Source organism: Podarcis vaucheri (genome assembly GCF_965113315.1).
Source record: "Podarcis vaucheri genome assembly, chromosome: 8".
Taxonomy (NCBI): domain Eukaryota; kingdom Metazoa; phylum Chordata; class Lepidosauria; order Squamata; family Lacertidae; genus Podarcis; species Podarcis vaucheri.
In genome coordinates this window covers 25588715-25601320 of record NC_138766.1, presented here as the reverse complement: position 1 = coordinate 25601320, position 12606 = coordinate 25588715, and the positions used below count along the sequence as shown (strand labels likewise).

At 43.7% G+C, this 12606-nt stretch overlaps 1 protein-coding gene across 2 annotated transcripts in view; it reads right to left on the bottom strand.

Annotated features, from left to right (window-relative positions):
- CDH20 (cadherin 20) overlaps positions 1-12606 on the bottom strand; it is a 153317-nt gene that overhangs the window by 45926 nt on the left and 94785 nt on the right. The gene's annotated exons all lie outside the window — the stretch shown is intronic.

Genomic DNA, 12606 nt, shown 5'->3' with positions numbered 1-12606 from the left:
GAGAGAAATATTTATGACCAGACAGCACCGGCAGTATTTCGAAGGAGGATTCACTTCATAAAAGTTATAATAGATACCGATTTGACTCTCTTTTTTCCCTCCCACCCAGCATCCTTCTGCAAAATTCTGCATGTCACCTCACAAGTATATGCATGCACACAAATATTACAGACACGTGCAATGCTTTGATTCAATTTTAGCAGCTGCAAATTATTTCTCACTTTATTCTTTTAGCACCCAACCTTCCTCTGCTTCAAGCCAGGCTTCACACTCTGCTGCCTGCTCTCTGAGGAGTTGGCCACCGCAGCTAATGTGACATTTCTAGAATTCTGAATAGCCAGTTAATCATTATATCTGTCACAAAAGGTCTCAGGATGCTGATAGCCACATGCTACCGTAGCATATGCCTCAGTGAGTCAAGCGAACAACTCCCCCCCCCTTCCACCTTGAGCCTGAAAGACTCATTTAGACCAAGGAATGTTGACCTCCATCAGAGGAGACTTTCTCATCAGTCAAAGATCTTTTGTTGTCATGAAGTTAGATTAGCTGCTGACCTCACTCAGGCCATGTTTTGTAGCAGTCTTTTCTTCCCCTGTTTTGCTAAGTTTAATGAGGTGGCACTGCACTTCGCTACTCTTGTCAGTGTAGTTAGCAAACATCCTCTGTGTGTTTCAGATGTTCATTTTCGGGAGGGGAGGGCCCTTTGTGTCCTCTGAGGGCAAGTGAATTCTTTACAAAGCCTAATATTGATCTTTTTTTAAAAAAGAAGTCTTTAAAGTCTATTACGATTTCACTCTACTGTCCGTTGTGAAATTAGGTTGCTGTTTTGACAGACCGCTTAATGTTTTTATCTAAAGATGATGATTTTTTTAGAATTAAAAAACCCCCTGAACACCCCACATACGCAGCAGGAGATGCAGCCAGGCTCATCAAACTCATAACAGAAGCAAGGGCTATTATGAAATGATTATGATGTGCAAAAAATATGTAAATATTAGTGGAAACTTATGAACATCCACAGATCTAAGCTGCTCCCCACAGCCTCTCTGTATCCATCTCCCTCACCTCCCAGTCACACAACTCTTCCTTTCAAAAGCAGATTGGTATCTACAGCAGGAGCTAGGAATCTTGAGGGTGATGCTAATGTGAAAGTAGTAGAGGGGACATGTTTTGGTTGTGAGCCCCCAGAAGCACCTATCTGACTGGCTGTTGTTTAATGCAGGACTGGAAAGGTACGTAGGCTAGTTGGACAATAAAGTTGGTATATTTTCTCTCACACATCCCCGATCACACTCAAGTGCATATGCTCGCCACTCATCCTATTGTCCCTAGACATTATACTGCATATTACCACAGCATTCCATGTAGGGTTCTCTGACAGCTTCTATAAGCTATTAGGTGTCAGGAGAGAGACACACAGGGAATCCAGATGTTGCCTTGTCTCCTCAAGTGACAGCCAAGTCCAATGTCTAGAGAGGAGTTGATTGCAAACAATATTGAGCATGGCTGAATTTGTTTTGTGAAGGGAAGTAATTCTGGAACAATTAGCTTGCATTCCTGGATGCCACCTGGAATTCTTATCCTCTCCTGCTTCATGGGTGATTGATGAAGATCTTACAATACAACATTCTGTCCGTGACTCAGGGTGAGAGTTCTGTACGGTGGCATGCAGCAGAATTTGTGTCCTGGATTTTGAGGGAGAAAGGTAGAAATGTCCAATCTACAGACTTCTTGAGTAAGCAAGGTATGTTGAGCCATGCGTGCATGAAGTTTCAGCTTTCTATCTGTTGTGAAAGCGCCTTAAGAATTTTGATATTCCTGTCAGCAATGTGAGTCAGTGAGTTTCACAGATTCTCTTACTGACAGCACTATCAAAATTCTTAAGTATGATGATACTGATACAGCTATGGATATATAGGCTGCTGTATTTCATCTCCTGTGGAAATCTATGTCAAAACTTCCATCAGCTTTGATGGGCCCGGACTATTCTCTTTGTGTTCCCAACAGACACTTGTTCAAAGGTTTGCAATCAACCCTTCTACTGATCCCCATGGCAAAATGATCTTTGAATATGAGTCACCAGAGGTTCTGCTTAAAGTCATCTTGCAAGCAGTCTTGTTTACTGAACATCTGTGATCGTCAGCAAAGCTTAGGATAATAAAGAAAACAAATGATCAAGCATTAAACCCATTCTCACTGGAAACAGTTTGCTCATGCCAGTAAAGTTAATTGTAAGATCATTCTCTGTGCATGAATCCTTATGCAGCCAGAACACCACCATCCATGCACAAGAGGAACAAATCAGCAAGGTTTTCAAAAGTACAATACTGTATATCTATCTCTCTCTCTATCTATCTGGGGACACAAACAACAACAGAGCTCAGTGAGGACTGAGAATGCTTTGTGGGCGTGGAATGCTAAATACCTGTTGTGGGAAAAGATGGAAAAGTAGGAGAGAGGGGGAATGAAATGGAGTATCCAGGATAAGGCCATGACTGGTTGGCTGGCATCCAGAACAGCAGCTGCCAGATTCTGACATATCTTCCTCCCAGTCTGCTCCCTCTGACCACTCCTTGTTGTCCCACCACCAATCCCCTGGCTGTGAGCCTTCTTCCCTTGGGGGTTCCCTGGGGGCCCCCCATCTGGTGCCTCCCACCACTCCTTGGCATCCAGCCAGTCCTGCTATTTGCTGGAGCACTTGTGCAGTCCAGAGCCTGGCCTCAACACCGCCCACCAGTGAGGGTGAGTGGACTTCTCTAGTGAATTAATTTATGTACTACTACAGTATAAACTGGGGGTGCGGGTGGCGCTGTGGTCTAAACCACTGAGACTAGGGCTTGCCAATCAGAAGGTCAGTGGTTTGAATCCCCGCGACGGGGTGAGCTCCCGTTGCTCAGTCGCAGCTCCTGCCAACCTAGCAGTTCAAAAGCACATCAAAGTGCAAGTAGATAAATAGGTACCACTCTGGTGGGAAGGTAAACGGCTCTCCGTGCACTGCTCTGGTTCCCCAGAAGTGGCTTAGTCATGCTGGCCACATAACCTGGAAGCTGTACCCTCAGCCAGTAAAGTGAGATGAGCGCTACAACCCCAGAGTCGTCTGCAACTGGACTTAACTGTCAGGGGTCCTTTACCTTTACAGTATAAACTTGGAATATCCTGGAAACAAGGATTAACACTTTACTAATTTTTCTTTGTAAAACAAAGAAAATAAATGCATTTTACTAAATAGGATAAAAATAGCATAAAACCTAACCCCCATGACAGTTTTCCCAGCAGCAGCTGTTCTGCCATTCTAGAGATTGGGGAAGGATGTGAAAGGGTGGCAACGGCGAGGATGGGCTTTGCCATAAGGGAATTATTGGATTATGGGAGCCCAGGATCAGGAGTTATGGCTTTAGCCCTGTATGTTCGAGTCCATTAACAAAGTTGCTCCCCATGAAATCTAGTTGCTGACAAGGCCAATCCACCGAAAAGCGCCATAGAAACAGCAGCAGCACTTAACACCACCAATATTTCTCAATAGGGAGAGGAAAGCCTTCAATTTTCCTGGAGGTCATCTAGATTAAGGCTGAAATCCTATGCACATTTACCTGAGAGAAGTCCCACAGTGGGACTTGCTTCCAAGTAAACATACATAGGATTGCCCTATTAAAATACAGTAAGATATACCGTATTTTTTGCACCATAACACTCACTTTTTTCCTCCTAGAAAGTAAGGGGAAATGTCTGTGCGTGTTATGGAGGGAATGCCTACAGGTGGCATGCCTACAGATTTTCCTCCTCTAAAAACTACGTGCGTGTTATGGTCAGGTGCGTGTTATAGAGCGAAAAATACGGTACATTTTACCATACATTAATAAAAAGTCTTACTGATTCCTTAAAAATAGAACCTGCCTTCACACAAAAACAACTGCATAATTATTTTTTTTGGCATTCATCAAGAGGAGATCTTATTGGAAAGGGCATAAGTACACATTGGTTTTGATTAACTGGATTACACAAGCCTTTTGAAAATCATCTGTCTCGTGTGTGTAGTATTTGCTTATTCCTGCCAAACACCCAGTAGTTTGTCCATTGCATGTTAATGCAGACTGGTGCAGTAACTTGGGGGAGAAGCTTTCAGTGCTTCGGTGTGGATTAGATGCAGAGTACCCAACAGCCTTATAGGATCGTGCTCCTTCATCAGTATTATTACTATTTTTAGTTGTTTTGATTAATTAGCAGAGCAAAGGTAAGATGCACTCTGCATGCATGCATGATTAATATAGCCATTTAGTTAGGTAGTAAAAAGCAATTATAGGTCAATACATACACTCTTATAATCAGTTGTTCTTTAAAAAAAAATAAAGGCACTCTTTTGCATTTATGCGGTATGGTAGCGGATGAATTAGAGCTTTGCTAAGGGAGGGTGTAAACATGTGTGAGGGAGGAGCAGCATCAGTTCCTGCAATATTTCCAATTTGCCCATTTTCAGCAGATCATTATCACATATCTTTTGGACTGGGAGGTCTGTCATTATATAGAATTGAATCTAACCATTAATGATAATCCCTGCCTTATTTGGTATGGGGGGAGGCATTTTTTTTCTTTTCAAGTTAGCAACGCAGTAATTTTTTGGTGCAATTCATAACTGGAGGAATTTTGCTCAGCTCTACTGTTGATATCCCGTCTCGTCAGTCCTGCCACCCTCACTGGAATGCTTGGTGGGTAGAAGCAGTTCTAGGGGGCTGTGAGCAGTGTGGTTGCATCAGACCCAGAGCAGACTTCGCCACTATTACTCCAATGGAAGGCAAGAGATTTTGAGTGCAGTTCTGTGTATGAAAGCTATTTCCAGGAGGGAATCAGGAGTGCCATATTGGAAGAATTGTTTCAGTTCAAATACTCTTTTAAGCAGCTTGAGGGGTTTTTGTCACAGCCCCATCCTCCTCAAATAAATGCATACATTTCATATATTTAAGGTTGACATTATACAAATACAGGGTGCTTTATAATGAAGAATACAGTATACATCATTATTAATCACCCTGTATATCTAGGAGCAAGTCCCATTGAACCCTATAGGGATGACAACTGAGTAGACATATAGGATTGTGATGGAACTCCCCACTCAAATGTTAACAGAAGCCACCAGTTGCACTGGTTATATACCCCCCCCCAAGTGCCTGCATTTCAACTGAACTCTTCAAAATTACCTCTACACCCAAGTCTTTCTACCCCCGCCACATCAACACACACGCATTCTGGCAAAAGTGGATGGTATTCTACGGTAGTCCTTAGACTAGACTCATTGAAGTTAATAGACACAATTCAGTTAGGTTCATCAATTTCAGTGGGTTTTCTCTGAGAAAGACTTAGCTGAACACAAAGTTAAATACTCCAAATATAAATCAAAAGCATTGGGGGGGGGAGTGGCAAAGAAAACTGTATAGGATAGCAGAAAAGATGTCCAGAAGCCACTTAGTCACTGGAAATATATTGATATTATCGTTGGGGACTGGACAAAGCTGGACCATCCCTTTGGAGGGTGTTTTTTTTTGGAGGGGGGAGGTGTTGAGAAGCTTAGCAGGGCTATGACCCTTTTTGCCTGTAAGACAGAGGGGCATCCCTTAAATGCTCCTTTGCCCCCAGTAACCAGTGTCCCTGTGGTCTCTTCAGTACAAGGATGACATATATAACAACAACAACAACAACAACAACAACAATTCTGCTCTGGAGGGTAGGACACAAACCAATGGCTTCAGGTTACAAGAAAGGAGATTCCGACTAAACATCAGGAATAACTTTCTGACAGTCAGAGCTGTTTGACAGTGGAACAGTCTCTCTCGGGAGGTTGTGGACTCTCCTTCCTTGGAGGTTTTTAAGCAGAGGTTGGACGGCCATCTGTCATGGATGCTTAAGCTGAGATCCCTGCACTGCAGGGGGTTGTACCAGAAGACCCTCGGGGTGGTCACCTTCCAACTGTATGATTCTATGGTTCTTTGATTCTATGAACCTGCCCTTCACCCTAAGGACCCAGGGTGGGTTGCAACACTAAGACACAACATGAAAGACAGTATAAAACAATTTACAATCACAGAGCGATTCGATCTAGAGAGGTCTCCAGTTGCACAAGTGCTGGACATCCTTTAATTATATAAATTACCACTCTGATATGTAGGGAAAGTTTGAATGTTAAAACTAACTCAGCTCTATTTTAGTGATACAGGGGGTGGAGAGGAGCAGAGTTATTGGTTTGTTTTTGTTCTATTTTTTATTATGTACTTTGTGTGTTTTTTATCTTGTATGTTTGTGTTGTGAACTGCCTTGAGATCCATGGATGAAGGGAAGCATACTAGCTAGCTAGCTAGCTAGCTAGCTAACTAACTGAACAAACAAACAAACAAACAAAAAAGCAAGCAAGCAAGCAAGCAAGCAAACAAACATGAATGCTTTTAGAAATGCGGATGGCAGTTGCAGAAGGGCCCGATCAGGTTGGGGCTGTGTTGTGTGGCGGTGGCAGGGAAGATGGAACAGGAGTTGTTCAAACTTCCCGATGAAACAGTCTTCCCAACAGTCCCACCTAAAGCTGCTGACTGTATCGAGAGGGAATCTCCAACTGCTATCAGTATTTGAATACTTCCCCTGGATCTGTGTGCAGAACATTATGGGCTTTGGGGTGGCTTTGCGAGAAAAAGCAAGAGGGAAGGAGAAGGGGTTATGTGCTCGGCTGAGTCAAGGAGGAGAAAGAGGGATGCAATCAAATTTATAAAATTGCATATGTATGTATCTATACTTAGATTTGATTTTTATATATATTTACATAGCAAGCAGTTTCTAGCTGCGCGTTCCCTGTTGCAGGAATACATTAGTGGAGATTGACTTCCGTGTGTAATGACTTCTTTTAAAAAGATTTTCCTCTCCCATCCTTATCCTGCCTTAAAGAAAGCAAACAGCTTGGTAATGAACACAGTAGGAAGAAATTAAAGCAGAGTGCAGAGTATGCTTCAAGTGAGCTGTTTATTTTGCCTTTTAATTTGTTGTGATATTTAAAACTGAGAGCAGGGGGTAAGTACTTTTCTTCATTAAAGGGCTTAATTTTCATGCTTTCTTTACTTCTGCAGTTGTCCTACTTACTCTTCAGTGCTCGCACCATTGTCCTGTAATTCTAACCTGGAAGCAGACCCCCCAAGAGCTCTGGATGGGTAAAGGAATCAATTGCAATGTTCCATGCTTTTGAATGTCACCAGTCCAATCCATCCAATCAGGATGGTTCTGAAAGTGTGTATTATGTCTCATCCAGAAGAATAAGGAGTTTGTATACACTGCCTTATGTCACTGTGCTATGCCATAGCAAAAGCTGGTACTCCTCACACCAAATTCCAGGTAAATTCACAGATCAGTGCCATTTTCTAGGTTCGGTTTGTGAAAATGAGCTCACCAGTAGTTGTTGGAAAATTGGGGGCTGGGGAAGTTTTGCTAGATATATCTTACAGTACTTGTCATCTCCAATTCCTCGAAAGATTCCATCAATGGTATCGCCGAAAATTTTTACACATCACTTGGGAAGGGAGGCGAACTACCGGTAATATCAGTGTACTGGAAGAAGCAAAGATCACCAGTGTTGAAGCAATGATTCTTCACCATCAACTTCGTTGGACTGCTATGGCTGCTGAACACACTCTTTGGCTGGTGTATTATTTAGGGGGTATTGTTGTGGGGAGAGAAGGGTTGTTGCTGTTATTGGTATTCCTTTTTGTGTCTTAGTCTTAGATTAGATTTATGTGGAAAGTGCTCAATTTGGACACGTTTTATTTATTGTTTATGACTACTTCTGTTACGTTGTAATTGTGTATTTTTTATGTTGTGAGCCACCTTGAGCATGGTTTGAAGTATGGAAAAGTAGCACAGAAATATAAAGGAATGTATGCATGTTTCCCCCGATAAAGCTTATTGTGCTTAGGTTACTGGGATTCAAGGCGGAGGAAAGGGGGCAACAGTATGGCAATGCCAATCTTTGTTGGACTGGTCATGTTGTGCGGATGCCTGATTATCTTCTTCCAAAGCAACTATTCTGAACTTAAAAATGGAAGCGTAATGCTGGTGGTCAACAAAAGAAGTTTAAAGACTGTCTCAAGGCAAATCTAAAAAAATGTAGTATAAACACAGACAACTGGGAAACACTGGCCTGAGAGCACTCCAATTGGAGAACAGCCTTTACCAAATGTGTCACGGGTTTTGAAGATGCTCAAACAGGACGAAAGGGAGAAATGTGCTAAGAGGAAGGCATGCTTGGCAAACCCTCACCATGATCAACTTCTGCCCAGAAACCTATGTCCCCACTGTGGAAGGACGTGTGGATCCAGAATTGGCTTCCACAGTCACTTACGGACTCATTGTTAAAACCATGTTTATGGAATACAATCGTACTTGGCTACGAGTGATCGCCAAAGAAGAAGAAGATTCACGAGTAAAGGAAGCTTTCATGCTAACATGAAAGTCCCATTGAACTGACTGCAATCCTGTGCATAATTGCTCAGAACTCCTATCTTAAACTAAGGGCTCGTACACAATCCTACTTGTCCAATGCATAGAAGGCGCAGGTCAGAGAGGTTTCCTGCTTGCCCTGTGCTTTCTTTCTAGGCAGTGGGTCCAAGTGGTTTTCATTTGCCCTGCCACTTGCTGTTTACCACTGAATCAGAGCAAACGTCAATCTGCAGGAAAAAAACCGATTGACTTTCCCTCCGATTAAACGATAAACAGAAAGTTTCCCCAGGGAAAGCAGCAGGCAAGCAGGACAAGATTTGCCAGATGGAAACTGGCCAAGAAGAGGTGGTGTTCGCCCTTCTCACATCAAAAACAACTACCTGGCAATTACGGATGGCACAGTAGGGCAGAGGCACTTACCTGACCTCCTAGCAGGTGGGTTGCTGCTGGTTACTGGGAAGGAAAGGTCAGTGCAGCGGAAATTCTCCTGTCAGTGCCCTTGCATGTACATCCCCTCCCCATTGCCTCACTCCTCTTGGTTAAGCAGCAGCAACTTACCTGCTTGGAGGTCAGGCAAGCACCTTCACCCCACCCATGCCATCTGCTCTTGCTACCTGGTGTTCTCATATCATCGGATACGGAAGCCAGTGTGGTGTAGTGGTTAAGAGCGGTAGTCTCGTAATCTGGTGAACCGGGTTCGATTCCCCGCTCCTCCACATGCAGCTGCTGGGTGACCTTGGGCTAGCCATACTTCTCTGAAGTCTCTCTGCCTCACTCACCTCACAGAGTGTTTGTTGTGGGGGAGGAAGGGAAAGGAGAATGTTAGCTGCTTTGAGACTCCCTAGGGTAGTGATAAAGCGGGATATCAAATTCAAAACTCTTCTCTTCTTCTTCTAAATGTCTTGGCTGGATGGATGCTGTACATTTGTGTGAGTTTCTTTTTAAAAAATGTGTCCTAGGGCATTTGTTTTCATTATTGAAAGAGACTGGGTTTTAGGTTTTTAACTTTTTTATATATATATTAAGATCCTGGAAAAATACAATGAAACTTGACAATGCACCATATGGTGCATAAACATTAACTCAAAATACAATCCAGTGTCACAAAGTTATAACCACAGATCAGTCAGCAGGCTCTCTTGGGACACATCAGCAACTCATTTCACTCAACATTCAAAGCATTTCATCTTTCTTTTTCTTTTTTTAAGTGGGTGGGGGGAGTGAGGAAGAACACCTCTTACAGAATAACAGAAAAGCTCTGTCCTATAAATCCCAGAGGAATACTGACAGGACCATATGCAGATTATTGTTTCTCTCTTCTTAAAGGTGACTCGTACAAAGCCATGCCAGCAACTTTCATAAGGTGAGAATCTTCCTGCAAACTTTCTCTAAAAGGGCACTAGATGGGAAATATATACCACATTTCTTCTTGTTTAGTTGTTTAGTCGTGTCTGACTCTTCGTGACCCCATGGACCAGAACACGCCAGGCACTCCTGTCTTCCACTGCCTCCCGCAGTTTGGTCAAACTTATGCTGGTAGCTTCGAGAACACTGTCCAACCATCCCGTCCTCTGTTGTCCCCTTCTCCTTGTGCCCTCCATCTTTCCCAACATCAGGTTCTTTTCCAGGGAGTCTTCTCTTCTCATGAGGTGGCCAAAGTATTGGAGCCTCAGCTTCACGATCTGTCCTTCCAGTGAGCACTCAGGGCTGATTTCCTTCAGAATGGAGAGGTTTGATCTTCTTGCAGTCCATGGGACTCTCAAGAGTCTCCTCCAGACCATAATTCAAAAGCATCAATTCTTTGGTGATCAGCCTTCTTTATGGTCCAGCTCTCACTTCCATTCCATACTGGGAAAACCATAGCTTTAACTATACGGGCCTTTGTGGGCAAGGTGATGTCTCTGCTTTTTATACCACACTACAATGAACCAAATTTGCAATTCATTTGGCTTATTCCCACCACCGAAGTGAATTCAAAAGCATACACTTGCAAAACCCAGCATTCACATAGCATCTTAAAGCCTCATTTAAAACCTCCACATGCATTCACTTGTAATCCTCGAAACAGTTCTGTTAAGGTAGAAAGCTCTCCCTTTCCCAACCTGGTTCCCTTTAGAAAGTTTTAACTACAGTTCCCACCAGCCACAGCCAGCATAGTTAACAGTCACGGACAATGGAAAATAGTCCAACAACATCCGAAGGGCACCAGGTTAGGAGAGGCTGGGACCAGTTTACCTATGAGATTGCCTTACTCCACATGTGGCCACTCAACCAATTCAATCAACGGAACTGGCACTACTACAGGTGCCACGAAATACCTGTTCCGCATTTGCAAGAACTTGATCGTTCTGTGTGGCAGCACCTGCACTTTGGAACTCCCCGCCTTTTGAGATCAAGCAGGCACCTTCACTGCACTCTTTTCAGTACCTGCTAAAAACACTCCTGTGCTTACCCAGCCTACCCAGATGCTTAGAAATTTGAGGTAATTCTAATCTGTTTTGGTATTGTAACTTTTGTTATGTTTTGCAGCATGGCTGCAAATTTTTCCTAGATTCTGTTTTATCTTGTGCAAACATATTTGATACTTTTTACAACCATGTAGTGTGTAAATTTTATGAAATAAAACAAACAATCAATTTCCAGACAGGATTTGTTTTGTCAACTGGTTTGTTTTTCGTTGCTGGTTGTTAATGTACCGCACACAACTAAAACAGGTAAATGTGTGCAAGGAGGTTAGCAGCCTTTGTAGACTAATTTGAAAGGCTGAACCAGAATGCTGGTTTTCCTGCAGGAGTGCAACACTATGTCTTCCCGGAGATCACGCTTTGCAAATCAGGGACCAGAGGTGGGGATGTTTGCTTCATCTCCTTCCCTCCCTCTGAGAATGCCCCCCTTCCTTTCTGCGTTGGCACTGACTATGTCTTAGATTTTCATTCTGTGCAGTGACACTAACAGAACTTGAAGTCGTGGTTTCACGTGGCTTTACGAAGGATGGTTATGGAAGAACCTGGTTATTGTTCACCATTTACATCTTGCCTTTCTGACCTAAAAAGGGGGCCTGAAGGTAGCTTACATTTAAAAACAGAGCAGCATCTATTATTAATTGCCCAGTTACATGACAAGAGCAGAAAGCATTAAAAACAACAGTGTAACAGAACTAACCAGCAGAAGGGAAGAACTCAAGTCCAAACACCAGGCACGATTTTTAAAAAATGTCTTCACCACTTGCCTGATGAGCCATGATTAGGATTGGTGCACATGCAATCTAGGCTAGGGTAGGCAACATGATACTCTCCAGATCTTTTTTGGGCTACAACTCCTGTCAGTCCCAGCCAGCATGGCTAATAGTCAGGGATGATAGGATTTGTAGTCCAGCAACATCAGAGGGCACCATGACATTGGCTGCAACTGTTCTTAACCAGGGCTTGTTATTGGATATTGGGACGGTTATATGCCTGACACTCAGAGAAGAAATAAAGACCTCATTACATGAGCCTGAATGCTTTTGTGAAATTTACATTACCTTTGGCTACCTTACATTAATGCCCAGAAAAACCAGTCCAACGGAATACAACACAACATCTTAAACTTTGGGCTGCATGGGTTTACATGTGGCAACCCAATGAATCATACACCTGCAAGGAATGATCCCACCATTGGTTGCCTGTCTCTCCACCCAGGCCAGCAGGAAGGAAATGTGGGCAGAGTTTACAATGGGGCTTGAGTGTGACAGAAGAAGCCATTGATGCATCTTCCCTGACAATTTCACAGCTGCTAAAGTAGGGTTACCAGACGTCCCTGGTTCCCGGGGACAGTCCCTGGATTTGCAAATCTGTCCCCGGACAAATTCTGTCCCCAGATCTGCAAATCTGTCCCCAGGAAACATGGCAGTGGCAGCCTCAGCAACCTGGAGCCAGCCTGTTAGCACAGTTGGCTCTGGCTGGCTTCAGGAGCTGCTTGCTGCTTCCTGCCGTGGTGCCCACCATTTTTCCTGTGCCACAGCAGTGAGCAGCTCCTGAAGCCAGCCAGAGCCAACTGCACTACCAGGCTGACCCCTCCTGGGCAATGGCCGCCCGTCCGTGACTCCCGAGCCTCCCCTGATCGGGGAGGAGATCGGGGAAGGCTTGGGAATCACGGGTGGGC